At 36.7% G+C, this 22,983-nt stretch overlaps 1 protein-coding gene across 2 annotated transcripts in view; it reads left to right on the top strand.

The window, feature by feature from the left end:
* LOC121296304 (ankyrin repeat domain-containing protein 11-like) overlaps positions 1 to 22,983 on the top strand; it is a 90,189-nt gene that overhangs the window by 13,260 nt on the left and 53,946 nt on the right. For both annotated transcript variants that reach the window (XM_041221696.1, XM_041221695.1), the window contains exon 2: positions 13,402 to 13,477. The gene's annotated coding sequence lies outside the window, so the exon portion shown is untranslated. The remainder of the gene's footprint in view (positions 1 to 13,401; positions 13,478 to 22,983) is intronic.

Raw genomic sequence — 22,983 nt, 5'->3', positions numbered from 1 at the left:
GCAGTTTTAGAGAGTGAGAAGGGTTTAGTGGAAGAGTGATCCAGAACAGGGTGTAACACACAATTAACACAATTAACACAATTAAGGGGGGGGGGAATGCAGTTCTGAGTGTCCTGTTGATATGCAGTGCCTTTTAAACCCGTTTTACTTTGAATAAAATTACTTTTAAAAAGCGAGAGTAAAATAAACAGCACAGAAAATAAGTTGGACCGGATGCACTAGACAAGCGCTAATAAAGGGTTAAATTTATTAAATTCCAAATCAATATTTTTTTTTTTTTTAGAAACTAAACACCACCCCCCCCCCCCCCTTAAAAGCGGTTGGTGGTGAGAATATAGATTCGGTCCCACAACGTTTTTTTAATAAACTGACAGTTGTTGCAATTAGGAGCAGACATTGGCAAGAATAAGGGGAATGTTAAGCTTGCCAGCGAGTACAATATATCTGCTATTTGGCGCTGCAGTTATGCTAGAAAGTGCAAATTTAATATTTTTATATATAAAATATAAAATTTTTATCAAAATTGCTGTACCCCTGGATTTAGTTTTTTTTTTTTTTTTTTTTTTTTTTTTTTTTTTAATTTAGTAGTTGCCAATTATTTTACCCCTTTTTTCTCCCAATTTGAAATGTCCAATTGTATTTAGGATCAGCTCACCGCTACCACCCATGTGCTGATTCGGGAGCAGCGAAGACGAGCACATGCTGTCCTCCGAAGCATGTGCCGTCAGCCTACTGCTGCTTTTCACTCTGCAGTCCCACCATGCAGCCAACCCAGACCTACAACGTCGGAGGATAATGCAGCTCTGGGCAGCTTACAGGCAAGCCCGCAGGTGCCCGGACAGACTACAGGGGCAGCTGGTGCGCGGTGAGCCGAGGACACCCTGACCGACCAAAGCCCTGCCCCCCAGGGCGGTGCTCTGCTAATTATGAGATGCCCCCTGAGAGCTCCCGTCTATGGTCGGCATTAGAATAGCCTGGACTGGAACCGGTGACGTCCAGGCTTTAGGGCGCATCCTGCACTCCACTCGGAGTGCCTTTGCTAGATGCACCACTCGGGAGCCCTTAAGAGGGAGCTACTACACCACGTGTGTAGCACATCTCTAATGGAACCGGAAGTCCCCTATAATTGATTTCTTAAACCAATTGCTGACCAAGATATCTTTTTGCTGGTCACAAAAACGATGATAAAAGCCCCTTGGGTTTTGTGGAAGAGGTACTGCAGGTAGCCGTATCTTTCCTACAGTAAGAATAGGTCATACTGGTAGGTGGGTATGACGCAAAAAAAATGAACCCTTTCATAATGGTAATTTACAAAGCCTTAAAAGTGGTGTTGACATTGACTTCAACTTAATATGACTGCCCTATTGAGGTTATGTGACTGTAGTTTTGTACTGTATAGAACTGTGGCAAAGTGGTTAACAGTGTGCAGGAGTGCTGCAGTGATTAATAAACAGACAGGCAATGATAATCCAGATGCAATGATTTATTTTTGTATTCCAGTCTGATGACAAAACACAGTAAATAATAATGAGAACAGGCAATACATGGGTGTGTATTGCTCTGTTTAATCCACGGGTTGGTCCAGTTAATTGTGAACAATGGTGCATTGATGTCCGAGTAAGTGCTGGCCTTTGGTGACACCTCTGGATTGTGCTAGCCGTCTAATAACAACAAACAAGCAATTTTTAGACACGACAAACAAAACACTGACGATAACAATACAAGTTTTCCTTCTGGTTCAGCATTAGCGAACAGACCACTTCGCTACGTCGCCCTTTTTTACCGTCAGTCAGGACACATGGTTAACGAGTGCAACCACTCCTCCAGTCCACGGTTGCCACATTGTTTCCACATCGTATCGGGTCGATGATTTAGTGTACCGTAGCTCCATCCCCTTTCTAGATGGCCGACTTCAGTCTAACCCTGGGAGTTAATTGTCTGGCCATCCAGTCGAGGGCGCTCGGTTCCCTTTACTCAAGGGCCTCACAGGTCGGGAGGGAGATTTATCACCAAGAATCATTTTGTCACAAGAACGTACATTTTGAATTATTGGTAGTATTCTATACACTGACTTTATAAATTCATGATTTTCACGATTTCCGTGACCTCCTCCTACAGACCTGTAGCTGTACTCATAAGTACTGTAATGTTGCTGTTGCTTCTTGGGGTTTTTTTTTTCCTGAGGATGTATTTTATTTATTTTTTTTTTTATATAGCTGAAGAACTCTCCATTTCCCAGTGAAGGTTCATATAAAAACTACCAGAGAACAGAAGCAAGTTTTAATTTAACTCCATTTATATTCACATGCCCAGAAATAATTGCACATTTTTATTGATAAAAATACTTTTTAAATCATTTTATTGTGTCCAGAGTAAGCTTTCTAATGCTGCAAACAATATATCGAAAGTAATAGCATTGTAGCAAAGCTGATAACAGGTTTCATGGTGATTCAATGCATTTCTTTAAAAGGTGAGGGGTTTACTTTAATACAAGCCCTAGTTTGCAAGTCAACTCGCTGTCAAATGAGACGAGAAATGTGAGGTTGTTACGGAACATTTATTGACCCAGAATCCACCTTTACTAGGCCAGGGGGGCGGGCATGGACTGACCTAGCCCCAATGAGAATTTCAGTGTCACAGACTGCCTGCAGCTGAAGCACCTGACTTGGAATATTCTTTCTTCACATTCAGCTTTAACATTATTTATTTGTTTTTATATTACCCCGACAGACCCTTGACTTTTTTTTTCTATTTCTTTAGTATATGCTAGCATTTAGTTTTTCGAAACATCTAACAAAACAGCAGCCTGTTCTCTGGGAGAATTCTGCACAGACATAATTGATTGCGTTGTACAAAATGTGATGTAAAAAACTGCTTTTGAATTTTGCTTGCAATTTGCAATTTCTACTTCGGGGCGGATCCAGGCTATTGGAATATCTGTGTGCTGTTAACCACCACTTACCCAAAACTAAATGCTAAAATATTGTACAGTAGGTTAATTGGTGCAATACAGTGCTATTATTCTCTACCTTTTAAACAAGATTGTTAAAAAAAAAACTAGTTGATAAATTCCAGTCTGCTGTCCATTTAGATTTTTGTATTTATTCTAGAGACTGGTTACGGAAACTGTTAACGCACCTGACAACAGGAAATGTAGTCTCGTGTAAAACTCTAAGCATTGAGTTTCTCATGTATCGACTGAACCAGGTGGTCATGTTGCTGTTGAAGTGACCTCTTGACTCTTTTATAGCTGGTGTAGAGTAATGGTATTCGGAGACTACAGATGGATTAGGTTTTGTTTATCTGCTTGATGCATAATGTGCTGCAGTCAAGTTGACAGACGCACAGCAAAAGTGATATTATTTGGTGTGTGCAGCATTTTAAATTGTTTGTTTGTTTATCATACATCCTGGTGAAAACGCACAACCTTTGCTGAATTAAAGTTTTCCTGTTTTTTCTTTAAATAAGTTTTGTTCTGATTTATTGTATTCCCATCCAGAAACATAGTAATGTAATTGCAGGTTAATATCCATGTATTCTAAAGATTTTAAAAGGGCTCAAAACCCCCAATATCAAGGATGTGTGTAGGGCAAAAGCTCATCTATTCAAATTTCTACTGGCATAAGAAATTTTCATTCTAATCTGTCCTTGGCTATATCAAGCCACAGTAGTCTCCCAAGTGAATTAGTTTAACAGGAAAGACAAACAGCTAGTAGAGGAGACCCTTCTTCCCTGTGGTCCTTGGTATCCTAAAAGAAAAAAAAAAAAAAAAAATGCAGTGGGTTGCTGCAAAATTATTTTATTGAAATTGGTTAATACTTTTCTTTGTTAGTTAACACCAGTATGGTATCAATCTATAATAGGCTTTATGCACTTTTGTTGCATTTATTAGTCTCTTGCAAAAAACTAAAAAAAAAAAATCCTTGAGGGTTGTTACGTAAGACTTTTATTCCTGCAAATCTGTGCGTCATCTGTGTGGGTTTGGATACATTTCCAGAAACAAAAGCAGCAATTGCATTAACAGAAACTGTTAATGCTACAAAACTATATGCTAGTAATACTGGGTAACAAACACAACCCTTAAACAATGTCAAATATAGTATTTTGTGATGGAAATATAAACTGCCCTGAAATACAAATCCAAGGCAGTTGGATTGCGCGACACAACCAAGAAAATTGCTGGGCAATGCAGGATAATTTACAATACATATAAATAATATGAAGGAAATCAAATTGAATGACAACATAAGAATTCAAATAGATGATATTAAATTTGCAATGACTATTACAGTCACTATAAACAGTATCAAGCATTGAATAAGCACATAATTGAACCAGACAGCATTTGCACAGATCAAAGTATTCACCAATGCACATGTTTAAACCATACAATATAGTACAGATCAAAGCTTTTAGTGATGTGCAGCTTAATATAGACAATATTGCGCAGATCAAAGTACAATATTACTTCAGTTTGGCGCTGCCCTCGAATTAGGCGCCCTCGTATTGGTGACGCAGTCATAGATCAGCTTTATAATTAGAGGCCGCCCTCAAATAAACGCTGCTATCAATAAAGAAATGTTAAGGTATTTTTTTTTCTACCCCTACTAAAAAAACAGTAAACAAATAAACGCACAACACTGATTATGTACATGTAACGCACCCGAGAGTCGGGAGCGCCTCGATCTAGCACGTAAATTACAAACTAATGTACACACACATAGTAAGCACATTTTATTTTATGGTAGTACAGTTCTGAAAGAAAATGCAAGATAAACTACATGCAGAACAGTAGTCCTTCTGAAGTTCTTATAGGTGGTTTTGTTGTTTTTGTTTTTAGTTCAATTGTAATTTCTATATTTAATCACGTACAAATAAAAACAATGTGCTTACTGTCTGAGAAGATTTAGTTTTGGTTTCTCATGCAGAGAAATTACAAACAAGCAAGTTACAGTGAGAAAAAAAAATAACCAAGTAGGATATATTGTAGTTTTTAACAGAAATCAAATTGATGTTGGTGCAAAAAAACATCTACATCACACGCTTGGATTTAACTGCCACACCAGCATTGTCCCGCCCCTTATCACCAATACACACTCCTGAGTCGCTAGTTCTGTACTCCCCTGACCTTCCAACTCCCACCTAATAGGCTCTCGGTAACTGTCACCGATAAATGTACTGTAGTCAAAGTAGGTTAGCCACACACGCTGCTACATGCAGATACTGTATTAGGCTACTGTATTACAGAAAACAAGCAACCACGATACTTCTACAATGTCATAAATCATGTAATAAAATATAGCAGCGTTTGAAAATCGTAGTATTATTAGTTAAGGCTGCCCTCGTTAAGTGCTGCAGTCATTATGATCAATTTAAAATAAACGCTGCAGCGCCAAATTGAAGCAATACGTTACCGAGGCATATGTTTAAACCAGATAGTTGCACCAATGCTGGTGTTTTAAATCAGTGTCCACATTTTAGTCCACCAAGTCAAATGCATCCAAAGAAAAAATAATCGGAGAGTCCCAAGCTGTTGAATAGGTGCCAGAAAAGTACAAACACAAGAGTCTTTTGTACGAGGTGCTCGTTTATTGGTGATCTCACCCAGCTCTTCCTCGGTTCTGTCGCTCTTGGAGTTTCCAGCCAGGGTTGAAGACAAAGGTGTACTATCAGTCTGGAGACCTGGCAGATTAGAGTAAATATTCTGATCCTAACAAACCAAGAGAGTAGTGCTTCCGTGTCTCTTTGCAAACCAGCAAACTTCCCTTTCAAACACTGGTCCTTCAAAAAAAAACCTCTTCCTCAAAACACACACTCCTTTTCTGGAAGTAATTGTCTCATTTAAAGAGCAGACAATTAAGGTACTTGCAGCAATAATTATAATGATTAAGCCCTTTGCAAAGATAATTAATAAGACCTGAGTATAATCAGGATTTAAATGTTGAAAGTTAAGGAAAGATTCATTTATTTATTTTTTTTTTCTAAAAGAAAGACTGATGCAGAGATAACCCATTAAACAAATAAAATGGTATATTGCTACTAAATTGATACAGCTTCACCTAATTTTACCTTGTGAATCTGAAAAGCCCACTTTACTACAAGGACAAAATTGCTTATTTATCAATTGAATAGTGAATAAATTTAACCTGGCCAGGTATTCTGATACTCAATTAAGAGCAGCAGGCAGCAAATTACTTATGCTGTATTAATGTAGCTGGTGCTACAACTGGAACACTTTAATTTTTTTTTTTATTTCCCTGTTTTAAAACCTTTTTTATACAATTGTTTTGTGAATAACTTTGTTTCCTTATTAGCCTTATTTTTCCTACAGTAAATGGTGCTTGTACAATCTGAACATTTCCTTGTGTGTGGGGGAGGGGCAGGTCCTGGCTAATATGGAGGACACATAATCACACCATGTTTTGTCTGTAATGGCTAATTTGCAAAACCAATTCCAGGAATAAGTAAGTTCTAAGACATTGCTTTTTTGTGATTAGATCCAACTGCAATAATCCCTGTCACACATTGGAGGATGTGCAGAGAAAATATGTTGGGTGTTGTGGGGAATTCTTTAACTGGACTGGTGTTATAGTTGTACAGTAAAGCACATAACCAAATGAAGGGGTACACAGAGGTTCATGCATTTCTGAAACACATAGGCCCAAAATGTTGCATCCCATAAAGGCTAATAAACGCCAGGCATGTGCATTTTGGTAAGTTTTTATGAACGTTTAAGCTCTGTGCCATATAGTTTAAACAGTCTCTGTCTGTGTATAGATTTACATATGAATACAGACATACAGTGCCTTGAAAAAGTCTTCACACCCTTGAACATTTTTCACATTCTACTGCCTAAAAAAATACAATTCAAAATGCATTAAATTAGAAGTTTGTTTCACTGATCTACACAACAACAAGTGTCTTTATTGCATAAGTCTTCACATCCCTTGAGTGAATACCTGGTGCAAGCCCCTTTTGCAGCAGTAACATCCATGAGTCGTTTTGGATAAGTGTCTACCACCTTAGCACAGCGGATGGTGCAGTTTTTGCCCGTTCTTGGCAGAATAGCTCAAGCTCTTTCAAGATGGCTGGGGATCGTCTGTGGACTGCAAGCTTCAAGTCTTGCCAGATTTTCTATAGGATTCAGGTCTGGGCTTTGACTAGGCCACTCAAGGACATTCACTTTCTTCTCGCTGAGCCATTCCATTGTTGCTTTTGCTTTGTGCTTAGGATCATTGTCTTGCTGAAGTGAATCTTCTCCCTAGTCCCAGGTCTCTGGCAGACTGGAATAGGTTTTCCTCCATCCATCTTTCCCTCAATCTTCACAAGCCTCCTTGTCCCTGCTGCTGCAAAGCATCCCCAAAACATAATGCTGCCACCACCATGCTTTACTGTAGGGGTGGTGTTAGCAGGTTGATGTGCTGTATTTGGTTTACGCCACACATCGCTTAGCATTGAGATTATTTGCCTTGTTAAGGCAATTTGTTGTAACTGAGCTGATTTGGGTTTGCAATGACAAAGGGTGTGAAGACTTATGCAATCAAGAATTTTTTTTATTTTTAATTTGAGTATTTCTATAATTGTTCTTTCACGTTGAAAGTGTAGATGATGTGTGTAGATTCAGTGAAACAAACTACTTTAATGCATTTTGAATTTTATTTTTTAGACAGCAGAATGTGAAAAATGTTCAAGGGTGTGAAGACTTTTGCAAGGCATTGTACTTTTCTTTATGCTAGTATATACTAACAGTAGACCATTCCCATGACGAGATGGGATTTTAAGTAGTGTTTGTTGCCATCACCTGTGTGTGTTTTCGTCTTTTTATACATTCTAATAACAGCAACATTATCGTCTGTCTCAAAGGAAGATTCTTGAAAGTATGTACAGCTGTGTGTATGCATTTTTTGCCCTGCAGCTTTTTTCATGCACACTACAGAACATGTTGTCGTCTCGATAAACAAGAGCATATTTTTTTTTGTGTGTTTTTCTGCATTACTCCTGCTTGCAACTGCTTTGGTCACCTGTAGTACAATAGGCTCTTGCTAAGAGAACCCACTGGGAAGCAAGCAAAGTGTTGACCACCAGACAACATATGAATCAATAAATATGTACTGCTTGTCAAGGTGCACACGCATCAACATATGAAATGAACTGAATAAGTACGTGTATGTTAATAAACTGTAATAATAAAGTAACAGACAAACTAACATTAATAAACTAACTTGACACACCACCCCTACGCACGTTAAGAAGAAGAAAAAAAAGCAGCAACAATATAGGCATGCACATTATTTAACAGAATGGTGAAGCAACTCACCAGAACAGGAAACATGAAATTGCTTGGCGACTTGTGACTGATTTCAGTTTTTTTTTCCCCCAAGAGCTCGAAAATTTCCAACTTGTAGCAAGAGAAACAGTGGTACATGTCAACGTTTTGTTGACATGGCATTTTGTAGTGAGGAGGTGCACTGAAATCAAAATACAAAAGGAGTCAATGATAGGACTGCGTTTCTGGAAAGATTTAATAAGCCAATCTGTGTGACTCAAGACACTCTCGCGATGAGAAGTTGCTTTTGAAAAGGCTGAATAAACCATTTTAATTTAAGTTTGATGAGAATTAGTTCTCAGGTTACAAAACAGTACTGTATCCTTTGTGAACGAATTGCTTGCAGTGTCAAGAAGGTGTTCTTTTAAGCGAAGTTCCTGTTCCTGTAGCCAGAGCATTTACAATGGGGGGGGGATATCAGTTTCACCCAAAGTGTGTTTCATTAGGCGAAGTGTTCTCTTAGGTGTTCTGCAGAGATTACTGTACTTGTACAATCAGAAGATGCTGAAAGCTTCCGACTGACAACTGCTTCGCCATCTTGTCACAGACACTGGTCTGGTGCCAGAAACGTCAAAGTAAATATCCTTCTTAATATTGCTGCATAAGCCAAATATAAGGCTTATTACTGCCACCTTTTAGGACTGGAGTGTACCTTAATCAAGGCTGTTATATTCCAGAACAGTTTTCTTTTTTTTTACACTCATTTTGCTGCTATGTAATAGATTACCACCAATATGCATGTCTGTGTCTCTTTCCCATACTGTGCGTCCTGTGAATGAGAGACAAAATGTTCTTCCTTCCAATGGATTTATTTAGTGTCTAGGATGAAAAATTTTCTGTTAACGTGATCTCAGTGTATAGCAACTTTCAGGCTTTCCAGATAATGAGAGAGTGAGATTCTGACTTCACGTTTGGTACACAGTTGTGTTATATTATTCTTGGTTAGAGCCAAGTGAAAACATTATGATAAAAAAATACTTTTTGGACAGGAAATTATCAAACACAATTAAAATCAATGTAAAAATCTGAAGAAAAAAATAAAATAAAATAAAAAAAATATATCTATCTATATATAGATAGATAACGTGATTTAAATTTATCAGTGCTTTGTAGAATTGACAAACACACAATCTCTTAACAAAACACATATTTTAATGTATCTCACCTTGGCAGCAGGAGTAATCGTATCGCCATGAATGGATCTAGAGTGTTGCTAGGGAATTTGTTATCCAGTCAGTGATAACGGGTCCCCATCTCCAAGTCAAACTGCTTTCAAGACAGATTGACACGGCAAAACCTCCCTACAGTACCTAGCTGCCTACCCTCCAAACAATCATTTACCTTTCCTCCTCAGGGTGTCTTAACGGCTTTGACTATAGACGACAAACTTTTGTTGAGGGAGTTATTTTTCACTGCTGTATATTTACTTTGATAGTCCACGTATATAATACCAACAATCTGACAAGAATACTGCAAAAATGGTATAAATATGCAGTCTACTCTAGAGCAATCAGAATACTTTGGAATGTCCCTACAGTAGGCTTTCTTTTCCCCTTTGATTGGTGGAAAATATGAACGCTAAACAGCAGAGTCTTTAAACTGCTGTTCAAAGCTTTTAAAACTACATAACACGCAACGCAGAACTTTGCAAAGTTTCCATTTTCAAGGTCAGTGCTGTGCAAACATCCTGTTAAAACGAGGAGTATACACATTTAACTGGCCACTTAAACACATCTTGGCTAAAATGTTAAGCAGAATTTTAGATGGCCTGCATATATTAATCATTATAAAAAAATAACTAATATCAGTGTAAATATAAATACAAAAAAAAAAAAAAAAAAACACTGGAGAAAAGCACATCAAGGAAATGTGATTTATTAGTTATAAACACCGATGATAATAGAAACACATATGACTAGTTTCCCAGACCCAGATTAGAACTAATCTTGGACTATAATGTTACCTTTGGTAAGATATTGAAAATTAGTGTGAATAAAGGCCTGCTGTAAATAGTCACATGCATAATGTTTCTTCCTTTTAGTTAAATTAGCGCATTACTTTCACTGCATTCGTTTTTATTTCTCTATTTTTAAACTAATCGGGATGGACGGAACCTTCTCAAGGAAAAAAAACAACTTCGCTTATTGAAAAAAAATAAATACAAATAGATTTGAGGATTCTCGCAGTACTTCACATAACCTACTGAGGCAGAAAAAAATAATTAGAAAAGGGTTTTTTTGGGTCCTGTGGTAGAGCACCTGAAAAAAACGCTTGGCTAATTTGCATAGAGAAGAACTACAGGTAACTTGCACAAAGAAATTTGGAATAAAAAAACCTGCAAATACTGCTTTGGCAGTACAATACAACTGCTTCAGATTTACCAAAATGGGCATGTTTTTGATTGCTGTTTTATGTGTGTATGATGGAGATGGGCAGGAAGCTGATGGAGCAGAAGATAGTTTTATAAACCTACATACTGGAACTGAGACAGCAAGAAAGGCTTGCTTGAGTAAAAACTTGTTGGCACTTTTTTAGAGAATTGTGGGAGGCTGAAACCACCTCCCCAGTAATGTTGTTGAAGTTGAAGGGATCCTTTAAGAAGCTGCTTGATGAGATTCTGAGATATGTTACTAACAACCAAAAGAGCAAGATGGGCCGAATGGCCTCTCGTTTGTAACTTTTCTTATGTTCTAAAACGAGACTAGGTTGTTTAATAATTAGTCATTTAAAAGTTACGTTTTAATAAAAACTATTTTCCTTCAGCGTCTTGAGTACAAAAATGTAATGACCAATTGCTGAAATACATGAATAGCTCTAATAACAATTGAGTTTAAAAACAGTTGAATTATTTTTTGTGTTAAATTTAGTATTGCTGGTTTCAACCACAAACTTCAGAAGTTAGGTTTTTTGTTTGTTTGATTGACTACTGAAATGCCTACTGCCGGGAGAGCAGCCAGGCAATAATTGGGATTTTGAGAGGTCGTTTAAGTAGCACAATTTAAGTGCTCCAGCTTCACAGGGAATTGGCTCTGTAAATACATAGTGCTTCTGTATCATTCATTTATACTTAAGTGCAAGACGGAGTTTGCTCCAGGCCATAGTATTCCAAACCCTAAAATAGTACTGTTTAAATTTACCTCAAGGCATCCAGGTTGCTGGTGGCTAATCTCATGACTTTGCTGTCATGTTAGGACAACGAAAAAGTGTTGTGCATGAAATAGCATTAGTTTTCTAAAAGAAACGCATATTTGATTGTTCACAAGCCAATAGAAAAAAAATACATCCCACATTTTCAACCTTGTTTTATTGATCTTTGTTTAAAGATTTTACAGCCACATAGCATTGAGTTATTGATCTAATCTAGAAGAAAGAATCTTGGTGCAGTGATGAGGTGAATTTAGGACTGGATATGCAACCTATAGCAGCTAGAGTTGTATTTTGAGTTTCAAAATCCCAATCTCTTTCAAATAGGTATACAAATGATATTGTAATAAATTATTTATAAAATATTTTATACATAAAGGTTATACTTATTGTCCAGTTCAAATCTGAACCCTACGGGAGCAAAGAAAAATGAATTAACAGAAGTTGCACGCTGTTACAACCATAATTTGTCAAGACCTTCTTAAGAGATCAAATGTAGCTTTCTTTTGGTGTGTGTGTTTTTTTTTTCTTTTTCTCATTCATGAATAAAATCTCAATTTGCACCCATAATTAAGTTTGCTTTAGAATTTGGGTATTTTCTGGATAAGATCACATTGTCAATGCATCTTTTCAAAATGAAGTGATCTGCCCCTCAGACATGCAATGAGTTTAGGTCATGGCCTGAATCCTTTCTGCTGTGCATTTATAGCAGGGTAGCCAAGCATTTCTAAACATTTGCAGTACCGTGTGTGTGTTTATGCATCTGTGTGTTTATCAAATGTTTTACCTTAGTAGAAGTGTGTATTGAGCTTTCAAGGTGTTTTTCTGTTTTTGTTTTTTCAGTCTATATCCTAAGAGATGCATGCATTTTTTTTCTGACTGTGTCAGTAAGCTGTTGTGAACATTATCTGCCTACTGAGCAAACTTAAACACTGTTTCCTACCATGCTGTCTGTTATCTGCAGTGCAGTTAACAAAGCAGGCAAAGGAAATTAAAAGCATACTCTGCTCAGTCTCTGCCCTTTTATCACCCAGTGCTGTATATCAACCAAACCTAATGAACTAGAGGCACTTGTGTTGTCCTATACACAGAGCTTAAGATCCAGTCTTCAACAGCTGACTGCTTTTAAAATACAAATTCTGTCATATCAGTTTAATTGTGTGTTGCCAGGATGTAGGCCTAGCATCTGACCATACTGCATTATTTTTTGGAGGGTTTAAAGTGTTCTAACAGCAGGTATGTTGGATGCTTTTTTTTTAAATGCAATTAATATATATATATATATATATATATATATATATATATATATATATATATATATATATATATATATATATATATATATATTTAACACACACACACACACACACACACACACATATATATATATATATATATATTATATTATATATATTATATATATATATATATATATATAATATATATAATATTTTTTAAAATTCACTCATTAATTGTATTTTCTTCTACTGCTTTTCCTCAGTTGAGCGGTAGGGTCTGTAGTGAAAATATTTTTAAAACACCTCTGGGATGAATGACACATTTTTCATCAAATAGTTGTAGGGTGGGGGCAAGCATGCGAGGAATAATCTCATTGTGGCACAGCTTGATTTCCTGTGAAACCTTTATGGTTGTCCAACAGACATTGTATTCTAAACCACATGTATTAGACAAAGAAATCAAGGGGTTCTATTTAAATTCAAGCAGAGAGAGTGTGGGGCACAGGCCTACATGGAAAATGTTTATAGATAAACAGTGCCTACAGTGTAGTCATGCCTGCATGAGGGCAGCAAGTTAACTGAAATGGGAAGAGTGCTTGTTGATGTTGTAGCAGAGTGCATTAAAAAAGAGAAACTAGTTTCTCCAAGGTAATTTACCCTGACCCATTTCTTTTTATTTTTTATTTTTTTCAGGATATTCCTAACCGCACCACTCCCAGACATTTTGTTGGATATAATACTCGCCCCACTGAAGACAACCATGGAATCGGTAAATATTTTAGTTTCTTTTCTTGCTGTCATTTGTGTTTTTAAAGAGAACGAGGAATATTTTTAAAGGTGGATTTCTGAGCTGAAGTGCATGTGTGTTGTTTCTTTTTATTAAGATTTGGCTCTTGTGTTTGAGTGTCTATGGAATGTTTTGATAAACAAGCCTGGTTACATTCAGACTTTTGCTGATGCGTGATTCACATTAGCATCCTTCAAACATACTGCTCATGCTGGCCTTTTTTTATCTTTTTTTTTTTCCCCTTAGAAAAAGTTGTTGTTTTTGGTATTAAACAGCTGGGCATAAGCCAAATGCAATGAAACATGTACAGTGATGCATATAATCTGCTCTCCTAAGATTTATTGAGAAATGTCTGATGGTCTAATTTTTTAAAGGCAGAAAGGCCATTTATGTTTATTAGCCCCAACTACTTATGATCCATAGACTGTTTTAAAAAAAAAAAAAAAAAAGCAGCTCGGCTGGCAGGACTTACACTATGACTGCATAATGACACAGGTTTGATTTTAGAGAGTATTTATTGGTGTTACGCAATCTAAGCCTGAGCATATCCAGTAAGCAGTGCTTACTGTAGGTGGTGTGAAGGCTGTATTCAAGACTTGTCTGTGGGACCTCAGAGTTTCACATTTTCTGTTTTATCAGACTGACTTTCACTCACTGTTTAAGCCATGTTCTATTATCCCTTTTAATCTGTTGTCCTGATTTTGTTGCATTACTGTATGCAAGGTTCTGCAGTTTGTGTGCACCGGGGGACGTCTGCAGTGAAATATAATTGCACTCATAAGAACAGGCTACAGTACATTCGGATAAGTCCTGTAATAGTATGGTACAGGGGAGGTCTGGCTGGTTACGAGCTATTGTCCTCTTTACAGTTTGTTTTGGTATAGTCTGGGCTTAAGCAGACTGTACCGTGTGCTTTCTGTTTTATATTCACTTGTAGAAACTGGGTCAGAGAGAAATCCTGTGGTGTTTTATTTAGAATTGTGTTACTTGTCTGCATGCGATTCAGTTCTCGTGAAATCTGGTACAGTACTTGACACTTGTGCCAAGATTACAAAAATAGTTACAAAAAAATTTTCTTTAAACTGTCTGTCTTTCCTTCCTCCCTCTGAGAACAAGCAAGAGTAAACAGCTGAAATGTGGCTAATACTGTCTAGTTTGCATTGGCAAAGTTTTGACTTGTCTCTTTTCTTGTTCCAAAGATCTTTTTGATTCTTTGCCTGTTTATTATACTTTGGGACTATTTAATTCATTATGTAATAATAATGCAACTAAAATGCCTAATTAGGTGTATACAGTCCAGCATTTTCAGTCTGAATTACGAAGGTCTGGTGTGGATTAATGTTTAAAACTTGTTTCTGCTTAACTAGGTTTAATCTACTACCGGTGTGTTTTTAAATTGTCCCACATTGTTGCTTGTTTATAAATGACTGCTGAAAATAAACAGAAGCCTTTGGAACTAGTAACTTTAATTGCAGTATACCCTTTAAATATTTTAATTTCCTTTTTCTATTTGAGATCTTCAGCACAAAGATCTGCTAAATATTTTCGGTTTTGCAGAGTTCTATATTATTGAATAATTCTGTCATAAAAGCCCAAGGATGCCTCCTATGTCATTGCTTTGTGTGGCATTCAATAGTTAACTTGTGTTTTTGTATCCGGTTCTATCTGGATTACCAATTTGATCTTTTCAGCACCTCGAACAAGAAAACACTCCCTATCCTAACTTATTCTATTAATACATGGTCCATGAACTGACTCAGTACAGAGTTGCCATCACGATAAATGATTACAGTTGCAAAGGCAGAAAATCTTTTCAAACCAATGTGTGTAATTGAATGGTTAGTAGCTGGAATAAAAGAGACATGTGAATGGAAATTGAGTGCTGATGCTGTTGACCGTGGTAAATACACTGACTGCCCTATTCAGTCCATTTTGATTGTGTACAAACTGCCAGGTTTACCAGATTTTAATTTATTGTTATTTGAAGATTACATTGTACTATTTGAATGCAGTAAAAAAGTTGCCTTATTTGGCTTGATACTAATATTTTTTTTTGAAGAGCAAAATTAGTATCCAACTGTATTTAAGTTACTTGCCCACATGTGTTGAAATCCAATTCTTGAACCTGGATACGAGACAGACACTGAAGCTGTGTAGATTAAACATGGTAGAACCGTAGTTCGTACAACATAGAGGCAGTACTGCTACTCATGCACCCTATCACTGTAAATACTAGCAACAAAGAGGCAGGTACCCGTGCTTGCCTCTGGACCTGCATGGAATGGTAATTTCCACCAACAGATGCTCCAACCCCCCCACCCCTCTTTCATTCTGAGCTTGCCCATCAGGAGGAGTCGCCACGGGGTCAAGGCTCTCTCGGTGGTGGCAGTGTGATTTTTGAAATTGCTTTTGATGGCTGTTTTGGCTAGGCGGTTGCGCTGTGCTTGTAAATGAATGTGCAGATGTGAGATTAAAAAGGATGAACAACAGAGTGCGGCAAAATAGAATTGCATTTTATGGACGGAATCTACAAATATTCTGACCTCCCATGAGTGATTTTATAATTTTTTTTTTTTTTAAAAGCTGCATAGTAAAATGAACACCAATTCAATGCAGGCGGTCGGAACACAGTGTTCTCAGAGCAGTCGAGAGATAGAGCGAGCATACAATCAAGCAGAAATGCTTTGGAATAATGGAGAATGTTTCATGGACTCAATGAACCCTTTTTAACAAAATCTGCAGCGAGACTGTTAAAGAAAAAATGTGAAGGGGTGGTGAATGCAAAGAGTAAGTGGGGGAAAGTTCATAATAAAGGACGCGCTTAAAGCTTTATATAGTATTGGACTTGGTGATTTGTTCCTTGTTTTATACACTTCCCTACGCTTTTTCTGAAGTGTCTAAATCCAAAGTCTACTAATGTTCCCCATTGTGTAGTATTGTGCCTGCAACCTTTAAATGTAATACAGACTGTTTAAATGATATAATAGAATTTAGGAAACTTTATTTTGTATTTCCTGTAATATTTCTTAATGCCTACCTGTACATTTTAAGTTTTTGTCGCTTAGCAGCAGGAAATAAAACCTTGTGATGCCACTGCTACAGCACATACACTGTATGAATATCTCTCTCTGTTTTGAGTACTGTGTTGTAATGGTCTTCTCTCATTGTTACATCAAATTTATAAGCTAACCACTGACCTAATTGTCCTAGCTGTTGTGGGAAGGGGTACAGTAAGTGAACTCCTATATGCAGTGCAATTTTTGATTTCAAGGGAAAAAAATGCTAGAAAAATGTACTTGTTCTTAAATCTATTTTTCCCCCTCCCCGTTATATTCTACTTTTTACAGATGCACTTTGTTTTAAAGGCTAACGCGGCCTCTGCTTCTCTAAATGTTCACGCAAATTAGTTGTGTTGCCAGAGTTTCACAAACATTACTTTCATTACTTTTCTTTCATGCCACCTTACTTTAGAAAACAATTGTCAAACATCGAAAGGCTTTGTAGCTTGGTCGATACATTATTTGTAATTCTAGCACAACGCTCTTAACTCATGCACAGATCCAATCCCATCAGTAAACACTCGCAGGGGGGAGAAGATGAGCTCAATCACATGCAGATTCAGTGAGTCAGACCGAAGGGGAGCAGTAAAGCTCTGCTCTTAATAATGGTCGATTCCAAATTTAATAAAAAAAAAAAAAAAAAAAAAAAAAAAAAAAGCTTTTCTTTGCTTAAACCCATTACACAGACAAGATGCACAGGCTTGACAATCTTTAGCTATCAAATGATACGATGCATCAATAAAAACGCCTTAGCCTTACTAAAATCTAAAGGGAAAAAAATGCTTAAACTTTTTTGTCAGGGTTATGGGAGTGGTGATCCTTTTTTTTTTTTTTTTTAAATGAAGTAACAAATAAATCTTCATTTTTTTTGCATTCAGCATTTCTACGAATAAATTTTAATTGGTCAGTAAAATTCAATTACCCTTTTCATTTAGGTCAGATTTTGGATTATATTTTAAAATCTCATGTGATATTGTACACTGATGAGCATGTGGCAAGTTTATCATTTGAGCCTGACTGTTTTTAATGGCCATTCATGTGGGATTTGCCCTGGCTTGCGCCAACCAGCTATCCTGGGTTGTGTGTTGTGAAGGCCATACTTTATTAAAACAAAACAAAGGCCATACAGTTGTTAAGTATTAATTGGAGTGAAATGCTGCTTTATTTTTTTTTAATTGCTGAGCCAGGATTCAGAAAGCAGGATCACCTGGCTCCCAGACCATGCAATGCCATGCTGATGTGCCATGCTGCTCTGCGATCTGTTCAGTAAAGTCAAGGTGTGCCACTTGCTAGAATCAGCTGCTGGATAACAGAAGGATATATCCACACTCAGGATTTGTTCACCAAACTTATTTGTGCAACATCAAGATTAAAAACTGAATAAATCAAATAAACGTTTCGCTGCTGTGCACCTTCATCAGGAATTACCAAACATAGAAGTCAGTGTTTTAAACTGACACTGAATACAGACAAAATAAGGAAAAGACACAGTTTGAAGGGAACTAAAATGCAATTTTTGCTGTAAGAGAAGACTCGATCAGAAGTTAAATCCAAATGGGTTCTTGCAGCTCTACCTGAAGGTTTCCAAAACCGTACTTAATTGCCTGAAATGGTTAAACCTGTTTGAGCTGCACTTGATCCAGGTGTTCCTCAATTACTGGGTTCAGAACGACACAACTTCTTCTTCATGTGGATGCTTTCTGTTTCCCTATCTCCTTTCCTGGCTTTGATTCGCTACAGCTGGCCTGCTGGAATAGTTGCATAATCAGTTTTGACTTGCATGCTGAAAAGAGTTCATGCTTGGAATTGTAATTACATTTGTAAGTTTTCTTTTTTCTTTTTTTTTTGTTTCGTTTTGAAGGTCCTGTCTAGAAAAGCAGTTAAGTATGGATTATGCATTACTGTTTGAACAGTGTTTTTTTTTTTTTTTTAAATAATTAAAGTAAATATTATACTCTTACACCAGACGTGCCACACAGGAAGTAGATTTCATTCTAAGCATCAGCTCCTGTTTCCTAGCTGCTCCTGGAAGGTCAGTGAAGCTGAAATTTAAGTGTGTCCCCCCACCTATAAACATCAACAAGATTTAGAAAATTTAACATGTAGTTAGGCCTACTTGATATTTTTTCTTGTTAGTCTCCCTGTGTTCATATGCAGAAGTCTTGTTCCATTTGCTTTTGTAATCCTGCTCGCTCAGCTGTGAACCTGGATCTAGTTTCATCCCTTTTGAAGTTGTGCTTGTGAATTATTTAAGGGAGTAGCTTCAGCTGAGTTCCTGTCTCCTAAAAATGCTAATTGAATATTGAGAAGACTGTCCCTTAAATTGGGAGGCATAATACTTTGTGGTTAGAAAACGACTATAATGTAGCTTCAGTATTTGTCAACAGAAAACTAGTCAGGAAATTATTTCCAAACCTACCACAATGAAATGGAACCTTTTAACGCTTTTGAATTCCAATTATTTTGACCCTGTCAGACTGGTCAACAAGTTTTTATTAATTTTGTGACTATTTAGTGAGGGGAACATTGCAAAAGAACCTAAATTTTTTTAAAAAAAATTACTGGTATTGCTGAGTTAGAGTGATCTTGGAGCAATCACTCAGGTTCCAAACTTATTGTAAATCTGTAAGACAACCCTATCAAAGAAAACAAGTGAAAAAAATAACCAAAAACAAATTTTTATGCATTTTATAACTATTTGTGAGAACTGCAAAATACAAAAGGAAGTGCACAAATCTGAACCAACCACAGTTATAGAACAAATAAAATCATGTATATGCTTGTCACAGATTTATCTGTACGTATCCAGTGTGTGATACTTTTCAAAGCAGACACTTATCTATCACAAAACTATCTAACTGGGTGATGGGTCTGAGCCTACTCCCACCCTCAATTCAACTATCTTCCAGGTGCGCATCTCTACCCCCCACCCCACCCTCCGCGTTTGCACATCATGATCGCTTTCTTCACTTTCCTCTTCTGACTCGTCACTTTGAGAGAGAGAAAATGAATCACTGGATTCTTTTGAAATCTTCGTCTAAACTACTTTCATAGTCACCGACCAAAAAATAAATAAAATAAGTGAAACTATATAAATGATTTGCGAAAAGATATTTCACAACAATACCTGTATGTTGCCCAACCCTATCTGGTAGTTATCTAGACTCGAAGGGCATATCTTAACTAGCCAGGGGGTCGGGGAATGTGAAGCCTGGTTTTAAAACACAACTATATCGATTCTGATCTGCTGGGATATGAGGTACTATGTGCTAAAATAGAAATAGGAAATGAGTCACTTGCCCTTGAGTAGACTGCTTTGTTGATTCTTACAAATTACATTTTCTGTAATCTCTGCATATCTGTAGGCAGAGTTAATTATGGTCAGCAGTCCATTACCTCTAATGTTATGCATAATTACAAAGCCTAAATCTGATTTATTTTGTATTCAAGCTGTCTCCTCCTTTTAATAATATAGAACATATACTGTTAATAGTCAATAGTCTACAGTTGTCCTTGCCAAATTATTATCATTGTCATTATTCTTTAGTCATTAACTGTTACCAGTAAAGACTGAAAATTAGCATTATTCCTTCTAGTGGAAGATTACCAAGCATATAGCAGTAGATATACCTGAATATGTTGATGTCACCAAACCTGCTTTGGGACATCTTTAAAACTGCAGCAAAAACAACCGTAGTACAACAGAATATATAATTATAAATTTAAATACAATACATTTGCAATGTGGTCATCTATAAACTTGGCTGGTTGTATCCAATAATCATTCCCTCATCCCCTGGGCTTCAGCAGCTCATTGCAGTGATCTGCAGTCCAGCTGCATTCACATCACAGCGCCAGGTCTCCTGCAGGGACTAGAGCTTGAAGCTCTCTAGGGCAGGAACTGATGAAAAAGCTACAGTAATATACACCTTTTGTTAAAACCTGCTCAGCTAGGAGGATGCATAAAGGTTCTAGATGATTGGAGTAGAAAGATTGCAACATTGCTAGTTCTGACTTGGTTAGGTATTGCACTCTATTACATCAGCCAGATGTATTACTTTGTTTTCAGCCATACTAGAACACCTCAGGATTTCAGACCACTGCCTTGACTTCAAAACATTCACTGAAGGCAAAATTGGCCAGTTTTATTTCCACAGACATATTTAGTTTAATGTAATCTGTCTCCTGTATAATACTAAACATCTGCCAATAAAGGAATTAACATTCTGCATGTTCTCAGAACTAGTTTAGTAGAACTAGTGCTTTCAATAGAGATGAGTCCAATCAACAACATTTGTGAGAAATACTAGCCAACATCTAATGCTAATATTGTATTCTGGCACCTGTTGTGGGGTCACCGTTGTGGTGTTTACCATATGAAAAAGCCTAGGTAAAGACTTCATGCCAAGCATTTTTATAGACATCACCAGCAACTAATTTTTTTATGTGGGCAACCTAGCATGGGTTAATGATTTTCACAAGTGTGGTTGACTTTTGATCAAGCAAAACTGTAAAGAAGCAGTGAGACCATGAATGCATAATTAATTTCCATTCCCAGCGAGTGTGTACAAGGCCTAATGGTTGTCAAAGCTCCAACAACATAATAAACATGTAATTAAAACTCAGTTTCACCAATCCTACTAGATTTTAAGTGAAACATTTTAAGTCTTTAAAAAGCACCCAAAGCAAAGCCATATGATTTATCCCCAGAAAGGATTCAGTTGACTCTTTTAAATAGAATATATTATTGTTGTTTTATTATGTGAACAGCCCAGCCTGGGTATTTATTATTAGAAGTTTCATTCCCCAGTCACCCACTAAATGTTAATACAAAATTGCTGCATCATGTGGCATAGTGTAAAAGCAGCAGAATGTTTCAGCATAAAGTGAAACAAGAACTGGATAGCAGTACATGCAGAAGACCAGATCAAAAAAGAGTTGTTGAGTTTCTTTTAGTATTTATAAATACAGTGTAATAGGTATGGGTGAAGTACACACAATAGGCACACATTCTGTGCTTTTCTGTTTTTAAAAAAAAAAAAAAAAAACTTGTTGGACCTATTAATTTCTCTATATACAATGCAAATTTCTGTAGAAAAGCTTTGTGGATTACAAGGTTAGTGTAAGGCAATCAGCTGATCATATTTATTCATCTTATGATCACCTTGCCCACAAAGAATGAAAGGAAGAAACCATCAATGCTGCTGCTGTTCAGCAAAGAACAGCCATTGAAGCAATCGCACAAAAAAAAAACCCCAAAAAAACTTTGTAGTCTGTTCCTATTGCTAATAACAAGCCAACCTACAGTGTGGCATTTGCAAAATACATAATGTATGACTACACCTGGTCATTTTTGGACTTGTCTACCGTTAGCCTAAAATGGGAGTTCATTGGAAGATGTGTGTGCATGTTAACTGCATGGTTGATGTTTAAAATTAATAGCTTTTTGAAAGCAAGTAGTTAGTGTTTTTTGTTCATATGGTTTCCTCTAAACAGTAGTTTAAATCTGCTTGTTAAAGCAAATCATGGTTTGTTGTCTACCAACTGCTAGTGTGCAAAGATGTGCTTTTGTTGCAGTGCTTGGGAACTGAACTGTTCGAGATGCTGGCCTTCATGTTTGAGTTGATACAAAAACAGAAATGTGTGTATTGCTCTATTATTGCCTTGTAACAGGTAAACTTGCCTTACAAACAAGTGTTACTCTTTCAAAAGTTGGAGTTATATGCTTACAGGAAATATTCTCTTATTGTTAGTTTGAAAAGTGTTAATGTTTAAAATTCAACTGTTTGATCAGCACATCCTGCCTTTTTTCAACAGATAAACACGTGTAAGAAGAGAAGCCGCAAACATTATGTCCTTTATACCAGTTCTTCAAATTCCACCTATAATAGGACCTCCTGTTTAAAGCAAGTGATTTGTTCCATTTCTATATTGCACATATTCCCCATGTTTTCTGATACACAGTGTATCCCTACACAGTGTGAATGCATTTTTAAAAATCATAGCTTTGTTTCATAAGTTAGCAAACTCTTATTTGAATCAAGAGGGGTGACTTTTTTTTAGTTTTTGTTGGTTTGTTTGGGAGGATTGTTCTGCTGTTGCTATAGTGATTTGCTCTTGTCCTTTATGTGGCCGCCTTCGTGAGGAAATTGTAAAAGTGAGTGAATCTCCGCTAGTGAACTGTTTGCTTTGACTGAGCTTTGTATCCTGGAGTGGCACATCTTCGTCAAAGGTGGATTTGTTTACTAAAAAGTTGTATCACACATGGCATATAAAAAAAGAAAATAACAAAAAAACCTACTTTTTTAACACACAATTGCACAAGGAAACTAAACTTCACATTTTTGTTTGACAGGGTAAACCATTTTTTTGCAATCATAATGTTTTCATGTCACTCAATCAATTCCATTATTAACCAGGTTAATAATA

Source organism: Polyodon spathula, chromosome 21 (assembly GCF_017654505.1).
Source record: "Polyodon spathula isolate WHYD16114869_AA chromosome 21, ASM1765450v1, whole genome shotgun sequence".
NCBI classification, from domain to species: domain Eukaryota; kingdom Metazoa; phylum Chordata; class Actinopteri; order Acipenseriformes; family Polyodontidae; genus Polyodon; species Polyodon spathula.
The sequence above is the reverse complement of the archived record's forward strand: the minus strand, read 5'-3'. Positions and strand labels throughout refer to the sequence as shown.